At 47.4% G+C, this 23,118-nt stretch overlaps 55 non-coding genes and 21 pseudogenes across 55 annotated transcripts; all 76 read left to right on the top strand.

The window, feature by feature from the left end:
- The first annotated feature begins 56 nt into the window (after positions 1-56).
- On the top strand, positions 57-165 carry LOC138457314 (5S ribosomal RNA; annotated as a pseudogene).
- A 988-nt stretch (positions 166-1,153) lies between these two features.
- LOC138460939 (5S ribosomal RNA) lies at positions 1,154-1,272 on the top strand. The gene has a single exon (XR_011263591.1). It is a non-coding gene; the product is annotated as a 5S ribosomal RNA (ribosomal RNA).
- Positions 1,273-1,378: 106 nt separating this feature from the next.
- LOC138458838 (5S ribosomal RNA) lies at positions 1,379-1,487 on the top strand (annotated as a pseudogene).
- A 106-nt stretch (positions 1,488-1,593) lies between these two features.
- LOC138455721 (5S ribosomal RNA) lies at positions 1,594-1,712 on the top strand (annotated as a pseudogene).
- A 106-nt stretch (positions 1,713-1,818) lies between these two features.
- Positions 1,819-1,937, top strand: LOC138456945 (5S ribosomal RNA). Its single transcript, XR_011262158.1, has one exon. It is a non-coding gene; the product is annotated as a 5S ribosomal RNA (ribosomal RNA).
- A 106-nt stretch (positions 1,938-2,043) lies between these two features.
- Positions 2,044-2,162, top strand: LOC138461137 (5S ribosomal RNA). Its single transcript, XR_011263773.1, has one exon. It is a non-coding gene; the product is annotated as a 5S ribosomal RNA (ribosomal RNA).
- A 106-nt stretch (positions 2,163-2,268) lies between these two features.
- On the top strand, positions 2,269-2,387 carry LOC138463377 (5S ribosomal RNA). The gene has a single exon (XR_011265964.1). It is a non-coding gene; the product is annotated as a 5S ribosomal RNA (ribosomal RNA).
- A 106-nt stretch (positions 2,388-2,493) lies between these two features.
- LOC138459373 (5S ribosomal RNA) lies at positions 2,494-2,597 on the top strand (annotated as a pseudogene).
- A 463-nt stretch (positions 2,598-3,060) lies between these two features.
- On the top strand, positions 3,061-3,179 carry LOC138461620 (5S ribosomal RNA). Its single transcript, XR_011264231.1, has one exon. It is a non-coding gene; the product is annotated as a 5S ribosomal RNA (ribosomal RNA).
- Positions 3,180-3,285: 106 nt separating this feature from the next.
- LOC138456933 (5S ribosomal RNA) lies at positions 3,286-3,404 on the top strand. Its single transcript, XR_011262156.1, has one exon. It is a non-coding gene; the product is annotated as a 5S ribosomal RNA (ribosomal RNA).
- Positions 3,405-3,510: 106 nt separating this feature from the next.
- LOC138457992 (5S ribosomal RNA) lies at positions 3,511-3,619 on the top strand (annotated as a pseudogene).
- A 106-nt stretch (positions 3,620-3,725) lies between these two features.
- On the top strand, positions 3,726-3,844 carry LOC138463251 (5S ribosomal RNA). The gene has a single exon (XR_011265838.1). It is a non-coding gene; the product is annotated as a 5S ribosomal RNA (ribosomal RNA).
- Positions 3,845-3,950: 106 nt separating this feature from the next.
- On the top strand, positions 3,951-4,069 carry LOC138455014 (5S ribosomal RNA). The gene has a single exon (XR_011261662.1). It is a non-coding gene; the product is annotated as a 5S ribosomal RNA (ribosomal RNA).
- Positions 4,070-4,175: 106 nt separating this feature from the next.
- On the top strand, positions 4,176-4,284 carry LOC138457717 (5S ribosomal RNA; annotated as a pseudogene).
- Positions 4,285-4,737: 453 nt separating this feature from the next.
- LOC138461016 (5S ribosomal RNA) lies at positions 4,738-4,856 on the top strand. The gene has a single exon (XR_011263662.1). It is a non-coding gene; the product is annotated as a 5S ribosomal RNA (ribosomal RNA).
- Positions 4,857-4,962: 106 nt separating this feature from the next.
- Positions 4,963-5,081, top strand: LOC138454848 (5S ribosomal RNA). Its single transcript, XR_011261504.1, has one exon. It is a non-coding gene; the product is annotated as a 5S ribosomal RNA (ribosomal RNA).
- A 106-nt stretch (positions 5,082-5,187) lies between these two features.
- LOC138454487 (5S ribosomal RNA) lies at positions 5,188-5,306 on the top strand. Its single transcript, XR_011261161.1, has one exon. It is a non-coding gene; the product is annotated as a 5S ribosomal RNA (ribosomal RNA).
- Positions 5,307-5,412: 106 nt separating this feature from the next.
- Positions 5,413-5,531, top strand: LOC138456921 (5S ribosomal RNA). The gene has a single exon (XR_011262153.1). It is a non-coding gene; the product is annotated as a 5S ribosomal RNA (ribosomal RNA).
- Positions 5,532-5,637: 106 nt separating this feature from the next.
- LOC138459057 (5S ribosomal RNA) lies at positions 5,638-5,746 on the top strand (annotated as a pseudogene).
- Positions 5,747-6,199: 453 nt separating this feature from the next.
- On the top strand, positions 6,200-6,318 carry LOC138458805 (5S ribosomal RNA). Its single transcript, XR_011262481.1, has one exon. It is a non-coding gene; the product is annotated as a 5S ribosomal RNA (ribosomal RNA).
- A 106-nt stretch (positions 6,319-6,424) lies between these two features.
- Positions 6,425-6,543, top strand: LOC138461749 (5S ribosomal RNA). Its single transcript, XR_011264355.1, has one exon. It is a non-coding gene; the product is annotated as a 5S ribosomal RNA (ribosomal RNA).
- Positions 6,544-6,649: 106 nt separating this feature from the next.
- LOC138462301 (5S ribosomal RNA) lies at positions 6,650-6,768 on the top strand. Its single transcript, XR_011264901.1, has one exon. It is a non-coding gene; the product is annotated as a 5S ribosomal RNA (ribosomal RNA).
- A 106-nt stretch (positions 6,769-6,874) lies between these two features.
- LOC138458371 (5S ribosomal RNA) lies at positions 6,875-6,983 on the top strand (annotated as a pseudogene).
- Positions 6,984-7,446: 463 nt separating this feature from the next.
- LOC138462772 (5S ribosomal RNA) lies at positions 7,447-7,565 on the top strand. The gene has a single exon (XR_011265362.1). It is a non-coding gene; the product is annotated as a 5S ribosomal RNA (ribosomal RNA).
- A 106-nt stretch (positions 7,566-7,671) lies between these two features.
- Positions 7,672-7,790, top strand: LOC138464608 (5S ribosomal RNA). The gene has a single exon (XR_011267186.1). It is a non-coding gene; the product is annotated as a 5S ribosomal RNA (ribosomal RNA).
- A 106-nt stretch (positions 7,791-7,896) lies between these two features.
- Positions 7,897-8,015, top strand: LOC138460851 (5S ribosomal RNA). Its single transcript, XR_011263511.1, has one exon. It is a non-coding gene; the product is annotated as a 5S ribosomal RNA (ribosomal RNA).
- Positions 8,016-8,121: 106 nt separating this feature from the next.
- LOC138457794 (5S ribosomal RNA) lies at positions 8,122-8,230 on the top strand (annotated as a pseudogene).
- Positions 8,231-8,693: 463 nt separating this feature from the next.
- LOC138463063 (5S ribosomal RNA) lies at positions 8,694-8,812 on the top strand. The gene has a single exon (XR_011265650.1). It is a non-coding gene; the product is annotated as a 5S ribosomal RNA (ribosomal RNA).
- A 106-nt stretch (positions 8,813-8,918) lies between these two features.
- On the top strand, positions 8,919-9,037 carry LOC138464762 (5S ribosomal RNA). The gene has a single exon (XR_011267338.1). It is a non-coding gene; the product is annotated as a 5S ribosomal RNA (ribosomal RNA).
- Positions 9,038-9,143: 106 nt separating this feature from the next.
- On the top strand, positions 9,144-9,262 carry LOC138464215 (5S ribosomal RNA). Its single transcript, XR_011266797.1, has one exon. It is a non-coding gene; the product is annotated as a 5S ribosomal RNA (ribosomal RNA).
- A 106-nt stretch (positions 9,263-9,368) lies between these two features.
- LOC138459031 (5S ribosomal RNA) lies at positions 9,369-9,477 on the top strand (annotated as a pseudogene).
- A 453-nt stretch (positions 9,478-9,930) lies between these two features.
- LOC138454050 (5S ribosomal RNA) lies at positions 9,931-10,049 on the top strand. The gene has a single exon (XR_011260744.1). It is a non-coding gene; the product is annotated as a 5S ribosomal RNA (ribosomal RNA).
- A 107-nt stretch (positions 10,050-10,156) lies between these two features.
- Positions 10,157-10,275, top strand: LOC138456908 (5S ribosomal RNA). Its single transcript, XR_011262150.1, has one exon. It is a non-coding gene; the product is annotated as a 5S ribosomal RNA (ribosomal RNA).
- A 107-nt stretch (positions 10,276-10,382) lies between these two features.
- Positions 10,383-10,501, top strand: LOC138462895 (5S ribosomal RNA). The gene has a single exon (XR_011265482.1). It is a non-coding gene; the product is annotated as a 5S ribosomal RNA (ribosomal RNA).
- A 106-nt stretch (positions 10,502-10,607) lies between these two features.
- Positions 10,608-10,716, top strand: LOC138456442 (5S ribosomal RNA; annotated as a pseudogene).
- A 463-nt stretch (positions 10,717-11,179) lies between these two features.
- LOC138461776 (5S ribosomal RNA) lies at positions 11,180-11,298 on the top strand. Its single transcript, XR_011264383.1, has one exon. It is a non-coding gene; the product is annotated as a 5S ribosomal RNA (ribosomal RNA).
- A 106-nt stretch (positions 11,299-11,404) lies between these two features.
- Positions 11,405-11,523, top strand: LOC138462916 (5S ribosomal RNA). The gene has a single exon (XR_011265503.1). It is a non-coding gene; the product is annotated as a 5S ribosomal RNA (ribosomal RNA).
- Positions 11,524-11,629: 106 nt separating this feature from the next.
- Positions 11,630-11,748, top strand: LOC138462300 (5S ribosomal RNA). The gene has a single exon (XR_011264899.1). It is a non-coding gene; the product is annotated as a 5S ribosomal RNA (ribosomal RNA).
- Positions 11,749-11,854: 106 nt separating this feature from the next.
- On the top strand, positions 11,855-11,958 carry LOC138459628 (5S ribosomal RNA; annotated as a pseudogene).
- Positions 11,959-12,411: 453 nt separating this feature from the next.
- LOC138461619 (5S ribosomal RNA) lies at positions 12,412-12,530 on the top strand. The gene has a single exon (XR_011264230.1). It is a non-coding gene; the product is annotated as a 5S ribosomal RNA (ribosomal RNA).
- Positions 12,531-12,636: 106 nt separating this feature from the next.
- Positions 12,637-12,755, top strand: LOC138456896 (5S ribosomal RNA). The gene has a single exon (XR_011262148.1). It is a non-coding gene; the product is annotated as a 5S ribosomal RNA (ribosomal RNA).
- Positions 12,756-12,861: 106 nt separating this feature from the next.
- On the top strand, positions 12,862-12,970 carry LOC138457991 (5S ribosomal RNA; annotated as a pseudogene).
- A 106-nt stretch (positions 12,971-13,076) lies between these two features.
- On the top strand, positions 13,077-13,185 carry LOC138456595 (5S ribosomal RNA; annotated as a pseudogene).
- Positions 13,186-13,638: 453 nt separating this feature from the next.
- On the top strand, positions 13,639-13,757 carry LOC138461015 (5S ribosomal RNA). Its single transcript, XR_011263661.1, has one exon. It is a non-coding gene; the product is annotated as a 5S ribosomal RNA (ribosomal RNA).
- Positions 13,758-13,863: 106 nt separating this feature from the next.
- On the top strand, positions 13,864-13,982 carry LOC138464718 (5S ribosomal RNA). The gene has a single exon (XR_011267295.1). It is a non-coding gene; the product is annotated as a 5S ribosomal RNA (ribosomal RNA).
- A 106-nt stretch (positions 13,983-14,088) lies between these two features.
- LOC138455254 (5S ribosomal RNA) lies at positions 14,089-14,207 on the top strand. Its single transcript, XR_011261894.1, has one exon. It is a non-coding gene; the product is annotated as a 5S ribosomal RNA (ribosomal RNA).
- A 106-nt stretch (positions 14,208-14,313) lies between these two features.
- LOC138456883 (5S ribosomal RNA) lies at positions 14,314-14,432 on the top strand. Its single transcript, XR_011262146.1, has one exon. It is a non-coding gene; the product is annotated as a 5S ribosomal RNA (ribosomal RNA).
- A 106-nt stretch (positions 14,433-14,538) lies between these two features.
- LOC138459056 (5S ribosomal RNA) lies at positions 14,539-14,647 on the top strand (annotated as a pseudogene).
- A 463-nt stretch (positions 14,648-15,110) lies between these two features.
- On the top strand, positions 15,111-15,229 carry LOC138453960 (5S ribosomal RNA). Its single transcript, XR_011260658.1, has one exon. It is a non-coding gene; the product is annotated as a 5S ribosomal RNA (ribosomal RNA).
- Positions 15,230-15,335: 106 nt separating this feature from the next.
- LOC138462299 (5S ribosomal RNA) lies at positions 15,336-15,454 on the top strand. The gene has a single exon (XR_011264898.1). It is a non-coding gene; the product is annotated as a 5S ribosomal RNA (ribosomal RNA).
- Positions 15,455-15,560: 106 nt separating this feature from the next.
- LOC138454485 (5S ribosomal RNA) lies at positions 15,561-15,679 on the top strand. Its single transcript, XR_011261160.1, has one exon. It is a non-coding gene; the product is annotated as a 5S ribosomal RNA (ribosomal RNA).
- A 106-nt stretch (positions 15,680-15,785) lies between these two features.
- LOC138462838 (5S ribosomal RNA) lies at positions 15,786-15,904 on the top strand. The gene has a single exon (XR_011265426.1). It is a non-coding gene; the product is annotated as a 5S ribosomal RNA (ribosomal RNA).
- A 106-nt stretch (positions 15,905-16,010) lies between these two features.
- On the top strand, positions 16,011-16,129 carry LOC138461136 (5S ribosomal RNA). The gene has a single exon (XR_011263772.1). It is a non-coding gene; the product is annotated as a 5S ribosomal RNA (ribosomal RNA).
- A 106-nt stretch (positions 16,130-16,235) lies between these two features.
- On the top strand, positions 16,236-16,354 carry LOC138464257 (5S ribosomal RNA). Its single transcript, XR_011266839.1, has one exon. It is a non-coding gene; the product is annotated as a 5S ribosomal RNA (ribosomal RNA).
- A 106-nt stretch (positions 16,355-16,460) lies between these two features.
- Positions 16,461-16,579, top strand: LOC138454683 (5S ribosomal RNA). The gene has a single exon (XR_011261350.1). It is a non-coding gene; the product is annotated as a 5S ribosomal RNA (ribosomal RNA).
- A 106-nt stretch (positions 16,580-16,685) lies between these two features.
- On the top strand, positions 16,686-16,794 carry LOC138457312 (5S ribosomal RNA; annotated as a pseudogene).
- A 463-nt stretch (positions 16,795-17,257) lies between these two features.
- LOC138461618 (5S ribosomal RNA) lies at positions 17,258-17,376 on the top strand. Its single transcript, XR_011264229.1, has one exon. It is a non-coding gene; the product is annotated as a 5S ribosomal RNA (ribosomal RNA).
- Positions 17,377-17,482: 106 nt separating this feature from the next.
- Positions 17,483-17,601, top strand: LOC138462298 (5S ribosomal RNA). Its single transcript, XR_011264897.1, has one exon. It is a non-coding gene; the product is annotated as a 5S ribosomal RNA (ribosomal RNA).
- Positions 17,602-17,707: 106 nt separating this feature from the next.
- Positions 17,708-17,826, top strand: LOC138454889 (5S ribosomal RNA). The gene has a single exon (XR_011261547.1). It is a non-coding gene; the product is annotated as a 5S ribosomal RNA (ribosomal RNA).
- Positions 17,827-17,932: 106 nt separating this feature from the next.
- Positions 17,933-18,051, top strand: LOC138460625 (5S ribosomal RNA). The gene has a single exon (XR_011263300.1). It is a non-coding gene; the product is annotated as a 5S ribosomal RNA (ribosomal RNA).
- A 106-nt stretch (positions 18,052-18,157) lies between these two features.
- Positions 18,158-18,266, top strand: LOC138457310 (5S ribosomal RNA; annotated as a pseudogene).
- Positions 18,267-18,729: 463 nt separating this feature from the next.
- Positions 18,730-18,848, top strand: LOC138463454 (5S ribosomal RNA). Its single transcript, XR_011266041.1, has one exon. It is a non-coding gene; the product is annotated as a 5S ribosomal RNA (ribosomal RNA).
- Positions 18,849-18,954: 106 nt separating this feature from the next.
- Positions 18,955-19,073, top strand: LOC138462369 (5S ribosomal RNA). Its single transcript, XR_011264969.1, has one exon. It is a non-coding gene; the product is annotated as a 5S ribosomal RNA (ribosomal RNA).
- Positions 19,074-19,179: 106 nt separating this feature from the next.
- Positions 19,180-19,288, top strand: LOC138457990 (5S ribosomal RNA; annotated as a pseudogene).
- Positions 19,289-19,394: 106 nt separating this feature from the next.
- LOC138457309 (5S ribosomal RNA) lies at positions 19,395-19,503 on the top strand (annotated as a pseudogene).
- Positions 19,504-19,966: 463 nt separating this feature from the next.
- Positions 19,967-20,085, top strand: LOC138461617 (5S ribosomal RNA). Its single transcript, XR_011264228.1, has one exon. It is a non-coding gene; the product is annotated as a 5S ribosomal RNA (ribosomal RNA).
- Positions 20,086-20,191: 106 nt separating this feature from the next.
- LOC138463121 (5S ribosomal RNA) lies at positions 20,192-20,310 on the top strand. The gene has a single exon (XR_011265707.1). It is a non-coding gene; the product is annotated as a 5S ribosomal RNA (ribosomal RNA).
- Positions 20,311-20,416: 106 nt separating this feature from the next.
- LOC138454023 (5S ribosomal RNA) lies at positions 20,417-20,535 on the top strand. The gene has a single exon (XR_011260719.1). It is a non-coding gene; the product is annotated as a 5S ribosomal RNA (ribosomal RNA).
- Positions 20,536-20,998: 463 nt separating this feature from the next.
- Positions 20,999-21,117, top strand: LOC138461616 (5S ribosomal RNA). Its single transcript, XR_011264227.1, has one exon. It is a non-coding gene; the product is annotated as a 5S ribosomal RNA (ribosomal RNA).
- Positions 21,118-21,223: 106 nt separating this feature from the next.
- Positions 21,224-21,342, top strand: LOC138462295 (5S ribosomal RNA). Its single transcript, XR_011264895.1, has one exon. It is a non-coding gene; the product is annotated as a 5S ribosomal RNA (ribosomal RNA).
- A 106-nt stretch (positions 21,343-21,448) lies between these two features.
- Positions 21,449-21,567, top strand: LOC138454888 (5S ribosomal RNA). Its single transcript, XR_011261546.1, has one exon. It is a non-coding gene; the product is annotated as a 5S ribosomal RNA (ribosomal RNA).
- A 106-nt stretch (positions 21,568-21,673) lies between these two features.
- LOC138460624 (5S ribosomal RNA) lies at positions 21,674-21,792 on the top strand. Its single transcript, XR_011263299.1, has one exon. It is a non-coding gene; the product is annotated as a 5S ribosomal RNA (ribosomal RNA).
- Positions 21,793-21,898: 106 nt separating this feature from the next.
- LOC138457308 (5S ribosomal RNA) lies at positions 21,899-22,007 on the top strand (annotated as a pseudogene).
- Positions 22,008-22,470: 463 nt separating this feature from the next.
- LOC138461615 (5S ribosomal RNA) lies at positions 22,471-22,589 on the top strand. The gene has a single exon (XR_011264226.1). It is a non-coding gene; the product is annotated as a 5S ribosomal RNA (ribosomal RNA).
- Positions 22,590-22,695: 106 nt separating this feature from the next.
- Positions 22,696-22,814, top strand: LOC138456872 (5S ribosomal RNA). Its single transcript, XR_011262145.1, has one exon. It is a non-coding gene; the product is annotated as a 5S ribosomal RNA (ribosomal RNA).
- A 106-nt stretch (positions 22,815-22,920) lies between these two features.
- LOC138457989 (5S ribosomal RNA) lies at positions 22,921-23,029 on the top strand (annotated as a pseudogene).
- The last annotated feature ends 89 nt before the right edge of the window (positions 23,030-23,118 follow it).

Here is a 23,118-nt window from a genome sequence, read left to right as displayed (position 1 = left end):
AACTGCAAGGTCTAGCCGACTAGATGCTTAAAAGTACAAAACTCACTAGGCCCAGAGCCTACGGCCACACCACACTGAATGCGCCCGATCTCGGAAGCTAAGCAGGGTCGGGCCTAGTTAGTACCTGGATGGGAGACTGCCTGGGAATACCAGGTGCTGTAGGCTTTTTTGTGCTCCATGATTAGTAATTGCGCAACTTCTCAATTATTTTTCAAATTTGGTATGTTTCCAAAATAATTGTATCCCGTTTTATAGCGGAAATGTTGGACAACATCATGAGGGCTGGAGCTACCTTTTTACATAGAATTAGCATACAGGTAGTGTGTTCATGGGTAATAAATCGACTTTCACATGTAATGCAGTACAGAGAATATTGAGTCCTTCAAGAGGCATGAAAGAAAACCATTATTGTGTTGATTGTTCTCTCCACCTCCCTGCAACAGTCACAGGATGGATGAATTAAAGTTATCCTACCAGACATAGGAGTCCTGAATGGGCCCACCAGTCTTATAGTCTTGAGGAGAACCATCTCCGGTTCCGGAAGCACCTCAAAACCTTCCTCTTCGCTTCTGCCTTCTCTCTCCCTCTCCCCTGCTAAACCTGCTTAACTCCCCACTGAATTCTGCACTAAACCTGCATCTGAGCCACTCTCAGCGACCTCGGTCCAGGTCCCAGCCACTCTCCACTTGCACTGCCTCCCTGGCTCCCCCTGCACTGTGGGACTGTCACTGCATCCCTACAGCCCCCTTCCCAGCACTTGCTCTGCACTTACCTCGCACTTGCCACCAGCTGGCCCTTTTATTTATTACTTATTATTTATTTATTTTTTACGCTACTTACCTTGTACCGCACTTCCCCCCCACCTCCTCCCCCTGCACTTTCTCCTTTTCCCCTTACCTCTGCACTTGCGCGATCTGAATGACACCTGGCCTAGTAGGATCGTTTGTCTGTCTTCCCCTTGTTTCCCTCCCTCCCTGCCTCGTCGCGCCTTGAAACACTTGTGTATAGGCGCGTTACAAATATCATATCATATCATATCATATCATATATCTCGCCTGATCGAGCGATGAGCGTGGTATCATGTTGCAAGTGGCTGCATGGCTTAGCTTACTAAATGCAAATGCATAAGAGTAATATTCTTAGCATTTCTAGAGCCTACGGCCACACCACACTGAATGCACCCGATCTCGTCTGATCTCGGAAGTTAAGCAGTGTTAGGCCTAGATAGTACCTGGATGGGAGACCGCCTGGGAATACCAGGTGCTGTAGGCTTTTTTGTGCTCCAAGTTCAGGAAGTGAGCCATTTCACAATTGCCTTTCAAAACTGCAAGGTCTAGCCGACTAGATGCTTAAAAGTACAAAACTCACAAGGCCCAGAGCCTACGGCCACACCACACTGAATGCGTCTGATCTCGGAAGCTAAGCTGTGTCGGGCCTCGTTAGTACCTGGATGGGAGACCGCCTGGGAATACCAGGTGCTGTAGGCTTTTTTGTGCTCCAAGTTCAGGAAGTGAGCCATTTCTCAATTGCCATTCAAAACTGCAAGGTCTAGCTGACTAGATGCTTAAAAGTACAAAACTCACTAGGCCCAGAGACTACGGACACACCACACTGATTGCGCCCGATCTCGTCTGATCTCGGAAACTAAGCAGTGTCGGGCCTAGTTAGTACCTGGATGGGAGACCACCTGGGAATACCAGGTGCTGTAGGTTTTTTTGTGCTCCAAGTTCAGGAAGTGAGCCATTTCACAATTGCCTTTCAAAACTGCAAGGTCTAGCCGACTAGATGCTTAAAAGTACAAAACTCACTAGGCCCAGAGCCTACGGCCACACCACACTGAATGCGCCTGATCTCGTCTGATCTCAGAAGCTAAGCAGTGTCGGGCCTAGTTAGTACCTGGATGGGAGACCGCCTGGGAATACCAGGTGCTGTAGGCTTTTTTGTACTCCAAGTTCAGGAAGTGAGCCATTTCTCAATTGCCTTTCAAAACTGCAAGGTCTAGCCGACTAGATGCTTAAAAGTACAAAACTCACAAGGCCCAGAGCCTACGGCCACACCACACTGAATGCGCCCGATCTCGTCTGATCTCGGAAGCTAAGCAGTGTCGGGCCTTGTTAGTACCTGGATGGGAGACCGCCTGGGAATACCAGGTGCTGTAGGCTTTTTTGTGCTCCAAGTTCAGGAAGTGAGCCCTTTCTCAATTGCCTTTTAAAACTGCAAGGTCTAGCCGACTAGATGCTTAAAAGTACAAAACTCACAAGGCCCAGAGCCTATGGCCACACCACACTGAATGCGCCTGATCTCGTCTGATCTCAGAAGCTAAGCAGTGTCGGGCCTCGTTAGTACCTGGATGGGAGACCGCCTGGGAATACCAGGTGCTGTAGGCTTTTTTGTGCTCCAAGTTCAGGAAGTGAGCCATTTCACAATTGCCTTTCAAAACTGCAAGGTCTAGCCGACTAGATGCTTAAAAGTACAAAACTCACTAGGCCCAGAGCCTACGGCCACACCACACTGAATGCACCCAGGAAGCTAAGCAGGGTCGGGCCTAGTTAGTACCTGGATGGGAGACTGCCTGGGAATACCAGGTGCTGTAGGCTTTTTTGTGCTCCATGATTAGTAATTGCGCAACTTCTCAATTATTTTTCAAATTTGGTATGTTTCCAAAATAATTGTATCCCGTTTTATAGCGGAAATGTTGGACAACATCATGAGGGCTGGAGCTACCTTTTTACATAGAATTAGCATACAGGTAGTGTGTTCATGGGTAATAAATCGACTTTCACATGTAATGCAGTACAGAGAATATTGAGTCCTTCAAGAGGCATGAAAGAAACCCATTATTGCGTTGATTGTTCTCTCCACCTCCCTGCAACAGACACAGGATGGATGAATTAAAGTTATCCTACCAGACATAGGAGTCCTGAATGGGCCCACCAGTCTTATATATCTCGCCTGATCGAGCCTGATCGAGCGATGAGCGTGGTATCATGTTGCAAGTGGCTGCATGGCTTAGCTTACTAAATGCAAATGCATAAGAGTAATATTCTTAGCATTCCTAGAGCCTACGGCCACACCACACTGAATGCACCCGATCTCGTCTGATCTCGGAAGTTAAGCAGTGTCAGGCCTAGTTAGTACCTGGATGGGAGACCGCCTGGGAATACCAGGTGCTGTAGGCTTTTTTGTGCTCCAAGTTCAGGAAGTGAGCCCTTTCTCAATTGCCTTTTAAAACTGCAAGGTCTAGCCGACTAGATGCTTAAAAGTACAAAACTCACTGGGCCCAGAGCCTACGGCCACACCACACTGAATGCGCCTGATCTCGTCTGATCTCAGAAGCTAAGCAGTGTCGGGCCTAGTTAGTACCTGGATGGGAGACCGCCTGGGAATACCAGGTGCTGTAGGCTTTTTTGTGCTCCAAGTTCAGGAAGTGAGCCATTTCACAATTGCCTTTCAAAACTGCAAGGTCTAGCCGACTAGATGCTTAAAAGTACAAAACTCACAAGGCCCAGAGCCTACGGCCACACCACACTGAATGCGTCTGATCTCGGAAGCTAAGCAGTGTCGGGCCTCGTTAGTACCTGGATGGGAGACCGCCTGGGAATACCAGGTGCTGTAGGCTTTTTTGTGCTCCAAGTTCAGGAAGTGAGCCATTTCACAATTGCCTTTCAAAACTGCAAGGTCTAGCCGACTAGATGCTTAAAAGTACAAAACTCACTAGGCCCAGACCCTACGGCCACACCACACTGAATGCGCCTGATCTCGTCTGATCTCAGAAGCTAAGCAGTGTCGGGCCTAGTTAGTACCTGGATGGGAGACCGCCTGGGAATACCAGGTGCTGTAGGCTTTTTTGTACTCCAAGTTCAGGAAGTGAGCCATTTCTCAATTGCCTTTCAAAACTGCAAGGTCTAGCCGACTAGATGCTTAAAAGTACAAAACTCACAAGGCCCAGAGCCTACGGCCACACCACACTGAATGCGCCCGATCTCGTCTCATCTCGGAAGCTAAGCAGTGTCGGGCCTCGTTAGTACCTGGATGGGAGACCGCCTGGGAATACCAGGTGCTGTAGGCTTTTTTGTGCTCCAAGTTCAGGAAGTGAGCCATTTCACAATTGCCTTTCAAAACTGCAAGGTCTAGCCGACTAGATGCTTAAAAGTACAAAACTCACTAGGCCCAGAGCCTACGGCCACACCACACTGAATGCGCCCGATCTCGGAAGCTAAACAGGGTCGGGCCTAGTTAGTACCTGGATGGGAGACTGCCTGGGAATACCAGGTGCTGTAGGCTTTTTTGTGCTCCATGATTAGTAATTGCGCAACTTCTCAATTATTTTTCAAATTTGGTATGTTTCCAAAATAATTGTATCCCGTTTTATAGCGGAAATGTTGGACAACATCATGAGGGCTGGAGCTACCTTTTTACATAGAATTAGCATACAGGTAGTGTGTTCATGGGTAATAAATCGACTTTCACATGTAATGCAGTACAGAGAATATTGAGTCCTTCAAGAGGCATGAAAGAAAACCATTATTGTGTTGATTGTTCTCTCCACCTCCCTGCAACAGACACAGGATGGATGAATTAAAGTTATCCTACCAGACATAGGAGTCCTGAATGGGCCCACCAGTCTTATATATCTCGCCTGATCGAGCGATGAGCGTGGTATCATGTTGCAAGTGGCTGCATGGCTTAGCTTACTAAATGCAAATGCATAAGAGTAATATTCTTAGCATTCCTAGAGCCTACGGCCACACCACACTGAATGCACCCGATCTCGTCTGATCTCGGAAGTTAAGCAGTGTCAGGCCTAGTTAGTACCTGGATGGGAGACCACCTGGGAATACCAGGTGCTGTAGGCTTTTTTGTGCTCCAAGTTCAGGAAGTGAGCCCTTTCTCAATTGCCTTTTAAAACTGCAAGGTCTAGCCGACTAGATGCTTAAAAGTACAAAACTCACAGGGCCCAGAGCCTACGGCCACACCACACTGAATGCGCCCGATCTTGTCTGATCTCGGAAGCTAAGCAGTGTCGGGCCTCGTTAGTACCTGGATGGGAGACCGCCTCGGAATACCAGGTGCTGTAGGCTTTTTTGTGCTCCAAGTTCAGGAAGTGAGCCATTTCTCAATTGCCATTCAAAACTGCAAGGTCTAGCTGACTAGATGCTTAAAAGTACAAAACTCACTAAGGCCAGAGACTACGGACACACCACACTGATTGCGCCCGATCTCGTCTGATCTCGGAAGCTAAGCAGTGTCGGGCCTAGTTAGTACCTGGATGGGAGACCACCTGGGAATACCAGGTGCTGTAGGCTTTTTTGTGCTCCAAGTTCAGGAAGTGAGCCATTTCACAATTGCCTTTCAAAACTGCAAGGTCTAGCCGACTAGATGCTTAAAAGTACAAAACTCACTAGGCCCAGAGCCTACGGCCACACCACACTGAATGCGCCTGATCTCGTCTGATCTCAGAAGCTAAGCAGTGTCGGGCCTAGTTAGTACCTGGATGGGAGACCGCCTGGGAATACCAGGTGCTGTAGGCTTTTTTGTACTCCAAGTTCAGGAAGTGAGCCATTTCTCAATTGCCTTTCAAAACTGCAAGGTCTAGCCGACTAGATGCTTAAAAGTACAAAACTCACTAGGCCCAGAGCCTACGGCCACACCACACTGAATGCGCCCGATCTCGGAAGCTAAACAGGGTCAGGCCTAGTTAGTACCTGGATGGGAGACTGCCTGGGAATACCAGGTGCTGTAGGCTTTTTTGTGCTCCATGATTAGTAATTGCGCAACTTCTCAATTATTTTTCAAATTTGGTATGTTTCCAAAATAATTGTATCCCGTTTTATAGCGGAAATGTTGGACAACATCATGAGGGCTGGAGCTACCTTTTTACATAGAATTAGCATACAGGTAGTGTGTTCATGGGTAATAAATCGACTTTCACATGTAATGCAGTACAGAGAATATTGAGTCCTTCAAGAGGCATGAAAGAAACCCATTATTGTGTTGATTGTTCTCTCCACCTCCCTGCAACAGACACAGGATGGATGAATTAAAGTTATCCTACCAGACATAGGAGTCCTGAATGGGCCCACCAGTCTTATATATCTCGCCTGATCGAGCGATGAGCGTGGTATCATGTTGCAAGTGGCTGCATGGCTTAGCTTACTAAATGCAAATGCATAAGAGTAATATTCTTAGCATTCCTAGAGCCTACGGCCACACCACACTGAATGCACCCGATCTCGTCTGATCTCGGAAGTTAAGCAGTGTTAGGCCTAGTTAGTACCTGGATGGGAGACCGCCTGGGAATACCAGGTGCTGTAGGCTTTTTTGTGCTCCAAGTTCAGGAAGTGAGCCCTTTCTCAATTGCCTTTCAAAACTGCAAGGTCTAGCCGACTAGATGCTTAAAAGTACAAAACTCACTAGGCCCAGAGCCTATGGCCACACCACACTGAATGCGCCTGATCTCGTCTGATCTCAGAAGCTAAGCAGTGTCGGGCCTAGTTAGTACCTGGATGGGAGACCGCCTGGGAATACCAGGTGCTGTAGGCTTTTTTGTACTCCAAGTTCAGGAAGTGAGCCATTTCTCAATTGCCTTTCAAAACTGCAAGGTCTAGCCGACTAGATGCTTAAAAGTACAAAACTCACAAGGCCCAGAGCCTACGGCCACACCACACTGAATGCGCCCGATCTCGTCTGATCTCGGAAGCTAAGCAGTGTCGGGCCTCGTTAGTACCTGGATGGGAGACCGCCTGGGAATACCAGGTGCTGTAGGCTTTTTTGTGCTCCAAGTTCAGGAAGTGAGCCATTTCACAATTGCCTTTCAAAACTGCAAGGTCTAGCCGACTAGATGCTTAAAAGTACAAAACTCACTAGGCCCAGAGCCTACGGCCACACCACACTGAATGCGCCAGATCTCGGAAGCTAAGCAGGGTCGGGCCTAGTTAGTACCTGGATGGGAGACTGCCTGGGAATACCAGGTGCTGTAGGCTTTTTTGTGCTCCATGATTACTAATTGCGCAACTTCTCAATTATTTTTCAAATTTGGTATGTTTCCAAAATAATTGTATCCCGTTTTATAGCGGAAATGTTGGACAACATCATGAGGGCTGGAGCTACCTTTTTACATAGAATTAGCATACAGGTAGTGTGTTCATGGGTAATAAATCGACTTTCACATGTAATGCAGTACAGAGAATATTGAGTCCTTCAAGAGGCATGAAAGAAACCCATTATTGTGTTGATTGTTCTCTCCACCTCCCTGCAACAGACACAGGATGGATGAATTAAAGTTATCCTACCAGACATAGGAGTCCTGAATGGGCCCACCAGTCTTATATATCTCGCCTGATCGAGCCTGATCGAGCGATGAGCGTGGTATCATGTTGCAAGTGGCTGCATGGCTTAGCTTACTAAATGCAAATGCATAAGAGTAATATTCTTAGCATTCCTAGAACCTACGGCCACACCACACTGAATGCACCCGATCTCGTCTGATCTCGGAAGTTAAGCAGTGTTAGGCCTAGTTAGTACCTGGATGGGAGACCGCCTGGGAATACCAGGTGCTGTAGGCTTTTTTGTGCTCCAAGTTCAGGAAGTGAGCCCTTTCTCAATTGCCTTTCAAAACTGCAAGGTCTAGCCGACTAGATGCTTAAAAGTACAAAACTCACTAGGCCCAGAGCCTATGGCCACACCACACTGAATGCGCCTGATCTCGTCTGATCTCAGAAGCTAAGCAGTGTCGGGCCTAGTTAGTACCTGGATGGGAGACCGCCTGGGAATACCAGGTGCTGTAGGATTTTTTGTACTCCAAGTTCAGGAAGTGAGCCATTTCTCAATTGCCTTTCAAAACTGCAAGGTCTAGCCGACTAGATGCTTAAAAGTACAAAACTCACAAGGCCCAGAGCCTACGGCCACACCACACTGAATGCGCCCGATCTCGTCTGATCTCGGAAGCTAAGCAGTGTCGGGCCTAGTTAGTACCTGGATGGGAGACCACCTGGGAATACCAGGTGCTGTAGGCTTTTTTGTACTCCAAGTTCAGGAAGTGAGCCATTTCACAATTGCCTTTCAAAACTGCCAGGTCTAGCCGACTAGATGCTTAAAAGTACAAAACTCACTAGGCCCAGAGCCTACGGCCACACCACACTGAATGCGCCCGATCTCGGAAGCTAAGCAGGGTCGGACCAAGTTAGTACCTGGATGGGAGACTGCCTGGGAATACCAGGTGCTGTAGGCTTTTTTGTGCTCCATGATTAGTAATTGCGCAACTTCTCAATTATTTTTCAAATTTGGTATGTTTCCAAAATAATTGTATCCCGTTTTATAGCGGAAATGTTGGACAACATCATGAGGGCTGGAGCTACCTTTTTACATAGAATTAGCATACAGGTAGTGTGTTCATGGGTAATAAATCGACTTTCACATGTAATGCAGTACAGAGAATATTGAGTCCTTCAAGAGGCATGAAAGAAACCCATTATTGTGTTGATTGTTCTCTCCACCTCCCTGCAACAGACACAGGATGGATGAATTAAAGTTATCCTACCAGACATAGGAGTCCTGAATGGGCCCACCAGTCTTATATATCTCGCCTGATCGAGCCTGATCGAGCGATGAGCGTGGTATCATGTTGCAAGTGGCTGCATGGCTTAGCTTACTAAATGCAAATGCATAAGAGTAATATTCTTAGCATTCCTAGAGCCTACGGCCACACCACACTGAATGCACCCGATCTCGTCTGATCTTGGAAGTTAAGCAGTGTTAGGCCTAGTTAGTACCTGGATGGGAGACCGCCTGGGAATACCAGGTGCTGTAGGCTTTTTTGTGCTCCAAGTTCAGGAAGTGAGCCCTTTCTCAATTGCCTTTCAAAACTGCAAGGTCTAGCCGACTAGATGCTTAAAAGTACAAAACTCACTAGGCCCAGAGCCAATGGCCACACCACACTGAATGCGCCTGATCTCGTCTGACCTCAGAAGCTAAGCAGTGTCGGGCCTAGTTAGTACCTGGATGGGAGACCGCCTGGGAATACCAGGTGCTGTAGGCTTTTTTGTACTCCAAGTTCAGGAAGTGAGCCATTTCTCAATTGCCTTTCAAAACTGCAAGGTCTAGCCGACTAGATGCTTAAAAGTACAAAACTCACAAGGCCCAGAACCTACGGCCACACCACACTGAATGCGCCCGATCTCGTCTGATCTCGGAAGCTAAGCAGTGTCGGGCCTCGTTAGTACCTGGATGGGAGACCGCCTGGGAATACCAGGTGCTGTAGGCTTTTTTGTGCTCCAAGTTCAGGAAGTGAGCCATTTCACAATTGCCTTTCAAAACTGCAAGGTCTAGCCGACTAGATGCTTAAAAGTACAAAACTCACTAGGCCCAGAGCCTATGGCCACACCACACTGAATGCGCCCGATCTCAGAAGCTAAGCAGGGTCGGGCCTAGTTAGTACCTGGATGGGAGACTGCCTGGGAATACCAGGTGCTGTAGGCTTTTTTGTGCTCCATGATTAGTAATTGCGCAACTTCTCAATTATTTTTCAAATTTGGTATGTTTCCTAAATAATTGTATCCCGTTTTATAGCGGAAATGTTGGACAACATCATGAGGGCTGGAGCTACCTTTTTACATAGAATTAGCATACAGGTAGTGTGTTCATGGGTAATAAATCGACTTTCACATGTAATGCAGTACAGAGAATATTGAGTCCTTCAAGAGGCATGAAAGAAAACCATTATTGTGTTGATTGTTCTCTCCACCTCCCTGCAACAGACACAGGATGGATGAATTAAAGTTATCCTACCAGACATAGGAGTCCTGAATGGGCCCACCAGTCTTATATATCTCGCCTGATCGAGCGATGAGCGTGGTATCATGTTGCAAGTGGCTGCATGGCTTAGCTTACTAAATGCAAATGCATAAGAGTAATATTCTTAGCATTCCTAGAGCCTACGGCCACACCACACTGAATGCACCTGATCTCGTCTGATCTTGGAAGTTAAGCAGTGTCAGGCCTAGTTAGTACCTGGATGGGAGACCGCCTGGGAATACCAGGTGCTGTAGGCTTTTTTTGGGCTCCAAGTTCAGGAAGTGAGCCCTTTCTAAATTGCCTTTTAAAACTGCAAGGTCTAGCCGACTAGATGCTTAAAAGTACAAAACTCACTAGGCCCAGAGCCTACGGCCACACCACACTGAATGCGCCTGATCTCGTCTGATCTCAGAAGCTAAGCAGTGTCGGGCCTAGTTAGTACCTGGATGGGAGACCGCCTGGGAATACCAGGTGCTGTAGGCTTTTTTTGTACTCCAAGTTCAGGAAGTGAGCCATTTCTCAATTGCCTTTCAAAACTGCAAGGTCTAGCCGACTAGATGCTTAAAAGTACAAAACTCACAAGGCCCAGAGCCTACGGCCACACCACACTGAATGCACCCGATCTTGTCTGATCTCGGAAGCTAAGCAGTGTCGGGCCTTGTTAGTACCTGGATGGGAGACCGCCTGGGAATACCAGGTGCTGTAGGCTTTTTTGTGCTCCAAGTTCAGGAAGTGAGCCATTTCACAATTGCCTTTCAAAACTGCAAGGTCTAGCCGACTAGATGCTTAAAAGTACAAAACTCACTAGGCCCAGAGCCTACGGCCACACCACACTGAATGCGCCCGATCTCGGAAGCTAAGCAGGGTTGGGCCTAGTTAGTACCTGGATGGGAGACTGCCTGGGAATACCAGGTGCTGTAGGCTTTTTTGTGCTCCATGATTAGTAATTGCGCAACTTCTCAAATATTTTTCAAATTTGGTATGTTTCCAAAATAATTGTATCCCGTTTTATAGCGGAAATGTTGGACAACATCATGAGGGCTGGAGCTACCTTTTTACATAGAATTAGCATACAGGTAGTGTGTTCATGGGTAATAAATTGACTTTCACATGTAATGCAGTACAGAGAATATTGAGTCCTTCAAGAGGCATGAAAGAAAACCATTATTGTGTTGATTGTTCTCTCCACCTCCCTGCAACAGACACAGGATGGATGAATTAAAGTTATCCTACCAGACATAGGAGTCCTGAATGGGCCCACCAGTCTTATATATCTCGCCTGATCGAGCCTGATCGAGCGATGAGCGTGGTATCATGTTGCAAGTGGCTGCATGGCTTAGCTTACTAAATGCAAATGCATAAGAGTAATATTCTTAGCATTCCTAGAGTCTACGGCCACACCACACTGAATGCACCCGATCTCGTCTGATCTCGGAAGTTAAGCAGTGTTAGGCCTAGTTAGTACCTGGATGGGAGACCGCCTGGGAATACCAGGTGCTGTAGGCTTTTTTGTGCTCCAAGTTCAGGAAGTGAGCCCTTTCTCAATTGCCTTTCAAAACTGCAAGGTCTAGCCGACTAGATGCTTAAAAGTACAAAACTCACTAGGCCCAGAGCCTACGGCAACACCACACTGAATGCGCCTGATCTCGTTTGATCTCAGAAGCTAAGCAGTGTCGGGCCTAGTTAGTACCTGGATGGGAGACCGCCTGGGAATACCAGGTGCTGTAGGCTTTTTTGTACTCCAAGTTCAGGAAGTGAGCCATTTCTCAATTACCTTTCAAAACTGCAAGGTCTAGCCGACTAGATGCTTAAAAGTACAAAACTCACAAGGCCCACAGCCTACGGCCACACCACACTGAATGCGCCCGATCTCGTCTGATCTCGGAAGCTAAGCAGTGTCGGGCCTCGTTAGTACCTGGATGGGAGACCGCCTGGGAATACCAGGTGCTGTAGGCTTTTTTGTGCTCCAAGTTCAGGAAGTGAGCCATTTCACAATTGCCTTTCAAAACTGCAAGGTCTAGCCGACTAGATGCTTAAAAGTACAAAACTCACTAGGCCCAGAGCCTACGGCCACACCACACTGAATGCGCCCAGGAAGCTAAGCAGGGTCGGGCCTAGTTAGTACCTGGATGGGAGACTGCCTGGGAATACCAGGTGCTGTAGGCTTTTTTGTGCTCCATGATTAGTAATTGCGCAACTTCTCAATTATTTTTCAAATTTGGTATGTTTCCAAAATAATTGTATCCCGTTTTATAGCGGAAATGTTGGACAACATCATGAGGGCTGGAGCTACCTTTTTACATAGAATTAGCATACAGGTAGTGTGTTCATGGGTAATAAATCGACTTTCACATGTAATGCAGTACAGAGAATATTGAGTCCTTCAAGAGGCATGAAAGAAACCCATTATTGTGTTGATTGTTCTCTCCACCTCCCTGCAACAGACACAGGATGGATGAATTAAAGTTATCCTACCAGACATAGGAGTCCTGAATGGGCCCACCAGTCTTATATATCTCGCCTGATCGAGCGATGAGCGTGGTATCATGTTGCAAGTGGCTGCATGGCTTAGCTTACTAAATGCAAATGCATAAGAGTAATATTCTTAGCATTCCTAGAGCCTACGGCCACACCACACTGAATGCACCCGATCTCGTCTGATCTCGGAAGTTAAGCAGTGTCAGGCCTAGTTAGTACCTGGATGGGAGACCGCCTGGGAATACCAGGTGCTGTAGGCTTTTTTGTGCTCCAAGTTCAGGAAGTGAGCCCTTTCTCAATTGCCTTTTAAAACTGCAAGGTCTAGCCGACTAGATGCTTAAAAGTACAAAACTCACTGGGCCCAGAGCCTACGGCCACACCACACTGAATGCGCCTGATCTCGTCTGATCTCAGAAGCTAAGCAGTGTCGGGCCTAGTTAGTACCTGGATGGGAGACCGCCTGGGAATACCAGGTGCTGTAGGCTTTTTTGTACTCCAAGTTCAGGAAGTGAGCCATTTCTCAATTGCCTTTCAAAACTGCAAGGTCTAGCCGACTAGATGCTTAAAAGTACAAAACTCACAAGGCCCAGAGCCTACGGCCACACCACACTGAATGCGTCTGATCTCGGAAGCTAAGCAGTGTCGGGCCTCGTTAGTACCTGGATGGGAGACCGCCTGGGAATACCAGGTGCTGTAGGCTTTTTTGTGCTCCAAGTTCAGGAAGTGAGCCATTTCACAATTGCCTTTCAAAACTGCAAGGTCTAGCCGACTAGATGCTTAAAAGTACAAAACTCACTAGGCCCAGAGCCTACGGCCACACCACACTGAATGCACCCGATCTCGGAAGCTAAACAGGGTCGGGCCTAGTTAGTACCTGGATGGGAGACTGCCTGGGAATACCAGGTGCTGTAGGCTTTTTTGTGCTCCATGATTAGTAATTGCGCAACTTCTCAATTATTCTTCAAATTTGGTATGTTTCCAAAATAATTGTATCCCGTTTTATAGCGGAAATGTTGGACAACATCATGAGGGCTGGAGCTACCTTTTTACATAGAATTAGCATACAGGTAGTGTGTTCATGGGTAATAAATCGACTTTCACATGTAATGCAGTACAGAGAATATTGAGTCCTTCAAGAGGCATGAAAGAAAACCATTATTGTGTTGATTGTTCTCTCCACCTCCCTGCAACAGACACAGGATGGATGAATTAAAGTTATCCTACCAGACATAGGAGTCCTGAATGGGCCCACCAGTCTTATATATCTCGCCTGATCGAGCGATGAGCGTGGTATCATGTTGCAAGTGGCTGCATGGCTTAGCTTACTAAATGCAAATGCATAAGAGTAATATTCTTAGCATTCCTAGAGCCTACGGCCACACCACACTGAATGCACCCGATCTCGTCTGATCTCGGAAGTTAAGCAGTGTCAGGCCTAGTTAGTACCTGGATGGGAGACCACCTGGGAATACCAGGTGCTGTAGGCTTTTTTGTGCTCCAAGTTCAGGAAGTGAGCCCTTTCTCAATTGCCTTTTAAAACTGCAAGGTCTAGCCGACTAGATGCTTAAAAGTACAAAACTCACAGGGCCCAGAGCCTACGGCCACACCACACTGAATGCGCCCGATCTCGTCTGATCTCGGAAGCTAAGCAGTGTCGGGCCTCGTTAGTACCTGGATGGGAGACCGCCTCGGAATACCAGGTGCTGTAGGCTTTTTTGTGCTCCAAGTTCAGGAAGTGAGCCATTTCTCAATTGCCATTCAAAACTGCAAGGTCTAGCTGACTAGATGCTTAAAAGTACAAAACTCACTAGGCCCAGAGACTACGGACACACCACACTGATTGCGCCCGATCTCGTCTGATCTTGGAAGCTAAGCAGTGTCGGGCCTAGTTAGTACCTGGATGGGAGACCACCTGGGAATACCAGGTGCTGTAGGCTTTTTTGTGCTCCAAGTTCAGGAAGTGAGCCATTTCACAATTGCCTTTCAAAACTGCAAGGTCTAGCCGACTAGATGCTTAAAAGTACAAAACTCACTAGGCCCAGAGCCTACGGCCACACCACACTGAATGCGCCTGATCTCGTCTGATCTCAGAAGCTAAGCAGTGTCGGGCCTAGTTAGTACCTGGATGGGAGACCGCCTGGGAATACCAGGTGCTGTAGGCTTTTTTGTACTCCAAGTTCAGGAAGTGAGCCATTTCTCAATTGCCTTTCAAAACTGCAAGGTCTAGCCGACTAGATGCTTAAAAGTACAAAACTCACTAGGCCCAGAGCCTACGGCCACACCACACTGAATGCGCCCGATCTCGGAAGCTAAACAGGGTCAGGCCTAGTTAGTACCTGGATGGGAGACTGCCTGGGAATACCAGGTGCTGTAGGCTTTTTTGTGCTCCATGATTAGTAATTGCGCAACTTCTCAATTATTTTTCAAATTTGGTATGTTTCCAAAATAATTGTATCCCGTTTTATAGCGGAAATGTTGGACAACATCATGAGGGCTGGAGCTACCTTTTTACATAGAATTAGCATACAGGTAGTGTGTTCATGGGTAATAAATCGACTTTCACATGTAATGCAGTACAGAGAATATTGAGTCCTTCAAGAGGCATGAAAGAAAACCATTATTGTGTTGATTGTTCTCTCCACCTCCCTGCAACAGACACAGGATGGATGAATTAAAGTTATCCTACCAGACATAGGAGTCCTGAATGGGCCCACCAGTCTTATATATCTCGCCTGATCGAGCCTGATCGAGCGATGAGCGTGGTATCATGTTGCAAGTGGCTGCATGGCTTAGCTTACTAAATGCAAATGCATAAGAGTAATATTCTTAGCATTCCTAGAGCCTACGGCCACACCACACTGAATGCACCTGATCTCGTCTGATCTCGGAAGTTAAGCAGTGTCAGGCCTAGTTAGTACCTGGATGGGAGACTGCCTGGGAATACCAGGTGCTGTAGGCTTTTTTGTGCTCCAAGTTCAGGAAGTGAGCCCTTTCTCAATTGCCTTTTAAAACTGCAAGGTCTAGCCGACTAGATGCTTAAAAGTACAAAACTCACAAGGCCCAGAGCCTACGGCCACACCACACTGAATGCGCCCGATCTCGTCTGATCTCGGAAGCTAAGCAGTGTCGGGCCTCGTTAGTACCTGGATGGGAGACCGCCTGGGAATACCAGGTGCTGTAGGCTTTTTTGTGCTCCAAGTTCAGGAAGTGAGCCATTTCTCAATTGCCATTCAAAACTGCAAGGTCTAGCTGACTAGATGCTTAAAAGTACAAAACTCACTAGGCCCAGAGACTACGGACACACCACACTGATTGCGCCCGATCTCGTCTGATCTCGGAAGCTAAGCAGTGTCGGGCCTAGTTAGTACCTGGATGGGAGACCACCTGGGAATACCAGGTGCTGTAGGCTTTTTTGTGCTCCAAGTTCAGGAAGTGAGCCATTTCACAATTGCCTTTCAAAACTGCAAGGTCTAGCCGACTAGATGCTTAAAAGTACAAAACTCACTAGGCCCAGAGCCTACGGCCACACCACACTGAATGCGCCTGATCTCGTCTGATCTCAGAAGCTAAGCAGTGTCGGGCCTAGTTCGTACCTGGATGGGAGACCGCCTGGGAATACCAGGTGCTGTAGGCTTTTTTGTACTCCAAGTTCAGGAAGTGAGCCATTTCTCAATTGCCTTTCAAAACTGCAAGGTCTAGCCGACTAGATGCTTAAAAGTACAAAACTCACAAGGCCCAGAGCCTACGGCCACACCACACTGAATGCGCCCGATCTCGTCTGATCTCGGAAGCTAAGCAGTGTCGGGCCTTGTTAGTACCTGGATGGGAGACCGCCTGGGAATACCAGGTGCTGTAGGCTTTTTTGTGCTCCAAGTTCAGGAAGTGAGCCATTTCTCAATTGCCTTTCAAAACTGCAAGGTCTAGCTGACTAGATGCTTAAAAGTACAAAACTCACTAGGCCCAGAGCCTACGGCCACACCACACTGATTGCGCCCGATCTCGTCTGATCTCAGAAGCTAAGCAGTGTCGGGCCTAGTTAGTACCTGGATGGGAGACCACCTGGGAATACCAGGTGCTGTAGGCTTTTTTGTACTCCAAGTTCAGGAAGTGAGCCATTTCACAATTGCCTGTCAAAACTGCAAGGTCTAGCCGACTAGATGCTTAAAAGTACAAAACTCACTAGGCCCAGAGCCTACGGCCACACCACACTGATTGCGCCCGATCTCGTCTCATCTCGGAAGCTAAGCAGTGTCGGGCCTAGTTAGTACCTGGATGGGAGACCACCTGGGAATACCAGGTGCTGTAGGCTTTTTTGTGCTCCAAGTTCAGGAAGTGAGCCATTTCACAATTGCCTTTCAAAACTGCAAGGTCTAGCCGACTAGATGCTTAAAAGTACAAAACTCACTAGGCCTAGAGCCTACGGCCACACCACACTGAATGCGCCCGATCTCGGAAGCTAAGCAGGGTCGGGCCTAGTTAGTACCTGGATGGGAGACTGCCTGGGAATACCAGGTGCTGTAGGCTTTTTTGTGCTCCATGATTAGTAATTGCGCAACTTCTCAATTATTTTTCAAATTTGGTATGTTTCCAAAATAATTGTATCCCGTTTTATAGCGGAAATGTTGGACAACATCATGAGGGCTGGAGCTACCTTTTTACATAGAATTAGCATACAGGTAGTGTGTTCATGGGTAATAAATCGACTTTCACATGTAATGCAGTACAGAGAATATTGAGTCCTTCAAGAGGCATGAAAGAAAACCATTATTGTGTTGATTGTTCTCTCCACCTCCCTGCAACAGACACAGGATGGATGAATTAAAGTTATCCTACCAGACATAGGAGTCCTGAATGGGCCCACCAGTCTTATATATCTCGCCTGATCGAGCCTGATCGAGCGATGAGCGTGGTATCATGTTGCAAGTGGCTGCATGGCTTAGCTTACTAAATGCAAATGCATAAGAGTAATATTCTTAGCGTTCCTAGAGCCTACGGCCACACCACACTGAATGCACCCGATCTCGTCTGATCTCGGAAGTTAAGCAGTGTCAGGCCTAGTTAGTACCTGGATGGGAGACCGCCTGGGAATACCAGGTGCTGTAGGCTTTTTTGTGCTCCAAGTTCAGGAAGTGAGCCCTTTCTCAATTGCCTTTTAAAACTGCAAGGTCTAGCCGACTAGATGCTTAAAAGTACAAAACTCACAAGGCCCAGAGCCTACGGCCACACCACACTGAATGCGCCCGATCTCGTCTGATCTCGGAAGCTAAGCAGTGTCGGGCCTCGTTAGTACCTGGATGGGAGACCGCCTGGGAATACCAGGTGCTGTAGGCTTTTTTGTGCTCCAAGTTCAGGAAGTGAGCCATTTCTCAATTGCCTTTCAAAACTGCAAGGTCTAGCTGACTAGATGCTTAAAAGTACAAAACTCACAAGGCCCAGAGCCTACGGCCACACCACACTGAATGCGCCCCATCTCGTCTGATCTCGGAAGCTAAGCAGTGTCGGGCCTCGTTAGTACCTGGATGGGAGACCGCCTGGGAATACCAGGTGCTGTAGGCTTTTTTGTGCTCCAAGTTCAGGAAGTGAGCCATTTCTCAATTGCCTTTCAAAACTGCAAGGTCTAGCTGACTAGATGCTTAAAAGTACAAAACTCACTAGGCCCAGAGCCTACGGCCACACCACACTGATTGCGCCCGATCTCGTCTGATCTCGGAAGCTAAGCAGTGTCGGGCCTAGTTAGTACCTGGATGGGAGACCACCTGGGAATACCAGGTGCTGTAGGCTTTTTTGTACTCCAAGTTCAGGAAGTGAGCCATTTCACAATTGCCTTTCAAAACTGCAAGGTCTAGCCGACTAGATGCTTAAAAGTACAAAACTCACTAGGCCCAGAGCCTACGGCCACACCACACTGAATGCGCCCGATCTCGGAAGCTAAGCAGGGTCGGGCCTAGTTAGTACCTGGATGGGAGACTGCCTGGGAATACCAGGTGCTGTAGGCTTTTTTGTGCTCCATGATTAGTAATTGCGCAACTTCTCAATTATTTTTCAAATTTGGTATGTTTCCAAAATAATTGTATCCCGTTTTATAGCGGAAATGTTGGACAACATCATGAGGGCTGGAGCTACCTTTTTACATAGAATTAGCATACAGGTAGTGTGTTCATGGGTAATAAATCGACTTTCACATGTAATGCAGTACAGAGAATATTGAGTCCTTCAAGAGGCATGAAAGAAAACCATTATTGTGTTGATTGTTCTCTCCACCTCCCTGCAACAGACACAGGATGGATGAATTAAAGTTATCCTACCAGACATAGGAGTCCTGAATGGGCCCACCAGTCTTATATATCTCGCCTGATCGAGCCTGATCGAGCGATGAGCGTGGTATCATGTTGCAAGTGGCTGCATGGCTTAGCTTACTAAATGCAAATGCATAAGAGTAATATTCTTAGCATTCCTAGAGCCTACGGCCACACCACACTGAATGCACCCGATCTCGTCTGATCTCGGAAGTTAAGCAGTGTCAGGCCTAGTTAGTACCTGGATGGGAGACTGCCTGGGAATACCAGGTGCTGTAGGCTTTTTTGTGCTCCAAGTTCAGGAAGTGAGCCCTTTCTCAATTGCCTTTTAAAACTGCAAGGTCTAGCCGACTAGATGCTTAAAAGTACAAAACTCACTGGGCCCAGAGCCTACGGCCACACCACACTGAATGCGCCTGATCTCGTCTGATCTCAGAAGCTAAGCAGTGTCGGGCCAAGTTAGTACCTGGATGGGAGACCGCCTGGGAATACCAGGTGCTGTAGGCTTTTTTGTGCTCCAAGTTCAGGAAGTGAGCCATTTCACAATTGCCTTTCAAAACTGCAAGGTCTAGCCGACTAGATGCTTAAAAGTACAAAACTCACAAGGCCCAGAGCCTACGGCCACACCACACTGAATGCGTCTGATCTCGGAAGCTAAGCAGTGTCGGGCCTCGTTAGTACCTGGATGGGAGACCGCCTGGGAATACCAGGTGCTGTAGGCTTTTTTGTGCTCCAAGTTCAGGAAGTGAGCCATTTCACAATTGCCTTTCAAAACTGCAAGGTCTAGCCGACTAGATGCTTAAAAGTACAAAACTCACTAGGCCCAGAGCCTACGGCCACACCACACTGAATGCGCCCGATCTCGGAAGCTAAGCAGGGTCGGGCCTAGTTAGTACCTGGATGGGAGACTGCCTGGGAATACCAGGTGCTGTAGGCTTTTTTGTGCTCCATGATTAGTAATTGCGCAACTTCTCAATTATTTTTCAAATTTGGTATGTTTCCAAAATAATTGTATCCCGTTTTATAGCGGAAATGTTGGACAACATCATGAGGGCTGGAGCTACCTTTTTACATAGAATTAGCATACAGGTAGTGTGTTCATGGGTAATAAATCGACTTTCACATGTAATGCAGTACAGAGAATATTGAGTCCTTCAAGAGGCATGAAAGAAACCCATTATTGTGTTGATTGTTCTCTCCACCTCCCTGCAACAGACACAGGATGGATGAATTAAAGTTATCCTACCAGACATAGGAGTCCTGAATGGGCCCACCAGTCTTATATATCTCGCCTGATCGAGCCTGATCGAGCGATGAGCGTGGTATCATGTTGCAAGTGGCTGCATGGCTTAGCTTACTAAATGCAAATGCATAAGAGTAATATTCTTAGCATTCCTAGAGCCTACGGCCACACCACACTGAATGCACCCGATCTCGTCTGATCTCGGAAGTTAAGCAGTGTCAGGCCTAGTTAGTACCTGGATGGGAGACCGCCTGGGAATACCAGGTGCTGTAGGCTTTTTTGTGCTCCAAGTTCAGGAAGTGAGCCCTTTCTCAATTGCCTTTTAAAACTGCAAGGTCTAGCCGACTAGATGCTTAAAAGTACAAAACTCACTAGGCCCAGAGCCTACGGCCACACCACACTGAATGCGCCTGATCTTGTCTGATCTCAGAAGCTAAGCAGTGTCGGGCCTAGTTAGTACCTGGATGGGAGACCACCTGGGAATACCAGGTGCTGTAGGCTTTTTTGTGCTCCAAGTTCAGGAAGTGAGCCATTTCACAATTGCCTTTCAAAACTGCAAGGTCTAGCCGACTAGATGCTTAAAAGTACAAAACTCACTAGGCCCAGACCCTACGGCCACACCACACTGAATGCGCCTGATCTCGTCTGATCTCAGAAGCTAAGCAGTGTCGGGCCTAGTTAGTACCTGGATGGGAGACTGCCTGGGAATACCAGGTGCTGTAGGCTTTTTTGTGCTCCATGATTAGTAATTGCGCAACTTCTCAATTATTTTTCAAATTTGGTATGTTTCCAAAATAATTGTATCCCGTTTTATAGCGGAAATGTTGGACAACATCATGAGGGCTGGAGCTACCTTTTTACATAGAATTAGCATACAGGTAGTGTGTTCATGGGTAATAAATCGACTTTCACATGTAATGCAGTACAGAGAATATTGAGTCCTTCAAGAGGCATGAAAGAAAACCATTATTGTGTTGATTGTTCTCTCCACCTCCCTGCAACAGACACAGGATGGATGAATTAAAGTTATCCTACCAGACATAGGAGTCCTGAATGGGCCCACCAGTCTTATATATCTCGCCTGATCGAGCCTGATCGAGCGATGAGCGTGGTATCATGTTGCAAGTGGCTGCATGGCTTAGCTTACTAAATGCAAATGCATAAGAGTAATATTCTTAGCGTTCCTAGAGCCTACGGCCACACCACACTGAATGCACCCGATCTCGTCTGATCTCGGAAGTTAAGCAGTGTCAGGCCTAGTTAGTACCTGGATGGGAGACCGCCTGGGAATACCAGGTGCTGTAGGCTTTTTTGTGCTCCAAGTTCAGGAAGTGAGCCCTTTCTCAATTGCCTTTTAAAACTGCAAGGTCTAGCCGACTAGATGCTTAAAAGTACAAAACTCACAAGGCCCAGAGCCTACGGCCACACCACACTGAATGCGCCCGATCTCGTCTGATCTCGGAAGCTAAGCAGTGTCGGGCCTCGTTAGTACCTGGATGGGAGACCGCCTGGGAATACCAGGTGCTGTAGGCTTTTTTGTGCTCCAAGTTCAGGAAGTGAGCCATTTCTCAATTGCCTTTCAAAACTGCAAGGTCTAGCTGACTAGATGCTTAAAAGTACAAAACTCACAAGGCCCAGAGCCTACGGCCACACCACACTGAATGCGCCCCATCTCGTCTGATCTCGGAAGCTAAGCAGTGTCGGGCCTCGTTAGTACCTGGATGGGAGACCGCCTGGGAATACCAGGTGCTGTAGGCTTTTTTGTGCTCCAAGTTCAGGAAGTGAGCCATTTCTCAATTGCCTTTCAAAACTGCAAGGTCTAGCTGACTAGATGCTTAAAAGTACAAAACTCACTAGGCCCAGAGCCTACGGCCACACCACACTGATTGCGCCCGATCTCGTCTGATCTCGGAAGCTAAGCAGTGTCGGGCCTAGTTAGTACCTGGATGGGAGACCACCTGGGAATACCAGGTGCTGTAGGCTTTTTTGTACTCCAAGTTCAGGAAGTGAGCCATTTCACAATTGCCTTTCAAAACTGCAAGGTCTAGCCGACTAGATGCTTAAAAGTACAAAACTCACTAGGCCCAGAGCCTACGGCCACACCACACTGAATGCGCCCGATCTCGGAAGCTAAGCAGGGTCGGGCCTAGTTAGTACCTGGATGGGAGACTGCCTGGGAATACCAGGTGCTGTAGGCTTTTTTGTGCTCCATGATTAGTAATTGCGCAACTTCTCAATTATTTTTCAAATTTGGTATGTTTCCAAAATAATTGTATCCCGTTTTATAGCGGAAATGTTGGACAACATCATGAGGGCTGGAGCTACCTTTTTACATAGAATTAGCATACAGGTAGTGTGTTCATGGGTAATAAATCGACTTTCACATGTAATGCAGTACAGAGAATATTGAGTCCTTCAAGAGGCATGAAAGAAAACCATTATTGTGTTGATTGTTCTCTCCACCTCCCTGCAACAGACACAGGATGGATGAATTAAAGTTATCCTACCAGACATAGGAGTCCTGAATGGGCCCACCAGTCTTATATATCTCGCCTGATCGAGCCTGATCGAGCGATGAGCGTGGTATCATGTTGCAAGTGGCTGCATGGCTTAGCTTACTAAATGCAAATGCATAAGAGTAATATTCTTAGCATTCCTAGAGCCTACGGCCACACCACACTGAATGCACCCGATCTCGTCTGATCTCGGAAGTTAAGCAGTGTCAGGCCTAGTTAGTACCTGGATGGGAGACCGCCTGGGAATACCAGGTGCTGTAGGCTTTTTTGTGCTCCAAGTTCAGGAAGTGAGCCCTTTCTCAATTGCCTTTTAAAACTGCAAGGTCTAGCCGACTAGATGCTTAAAAGTACAAAACTCACTGGGCCCAGAGCCTACGGCCACACCACACTGAATGCGCCTGATCTCGTCTGATCTCAGAAGCTAAGCAGTGTCGGGCCTAGTTAGTACCTGGATGGGAGACCGCCTGGGAATACCAGGTGCTGTAGGCTTTTTTGTGCTCCAAGTTCAGGAAGTGAGCCATTTCACAATTGCCTTTCAAAACTGCAAGGTCTAGCCGACTAGATGCTTAAAAGTACAAAACTCACAAGGCCCAGAGCCTACGGCCACACCACACTGAATGCGTCTGATCTCGGAAGCTAAGCAGTGTCGGGCCTCGTTAGTACCTGGATGGGAGACCGCCTGGGAATACCAGGTGCTGTAGGCTTTTTTGTGCTCCAAGTTCAGGAAGTGAGCCATTTCACAATTGCCTTTCAAAACTGCAAGGTCTAGCCGACTAGATGCTTAAAAGTACAA

Source organism: Ambystoma mexicanum, chromosome 4p (assembly GCF_040938575.1).
Source record: "Ambystoma mexicanum isolate Mex_15411 chromosome 4p, UKY_AmexF1_1, whole genome shotgun sequence".
NCBI classification, from domain to species: Eukaryota; Metazoa; Chordata; class Amphibia; order Caudata; family Ambystomatidae; genus Ambystoma; species Ambystoma mexicanum.
This window is presented reverse-complemented; position numbering and strand designations above follow the sequence as displayed.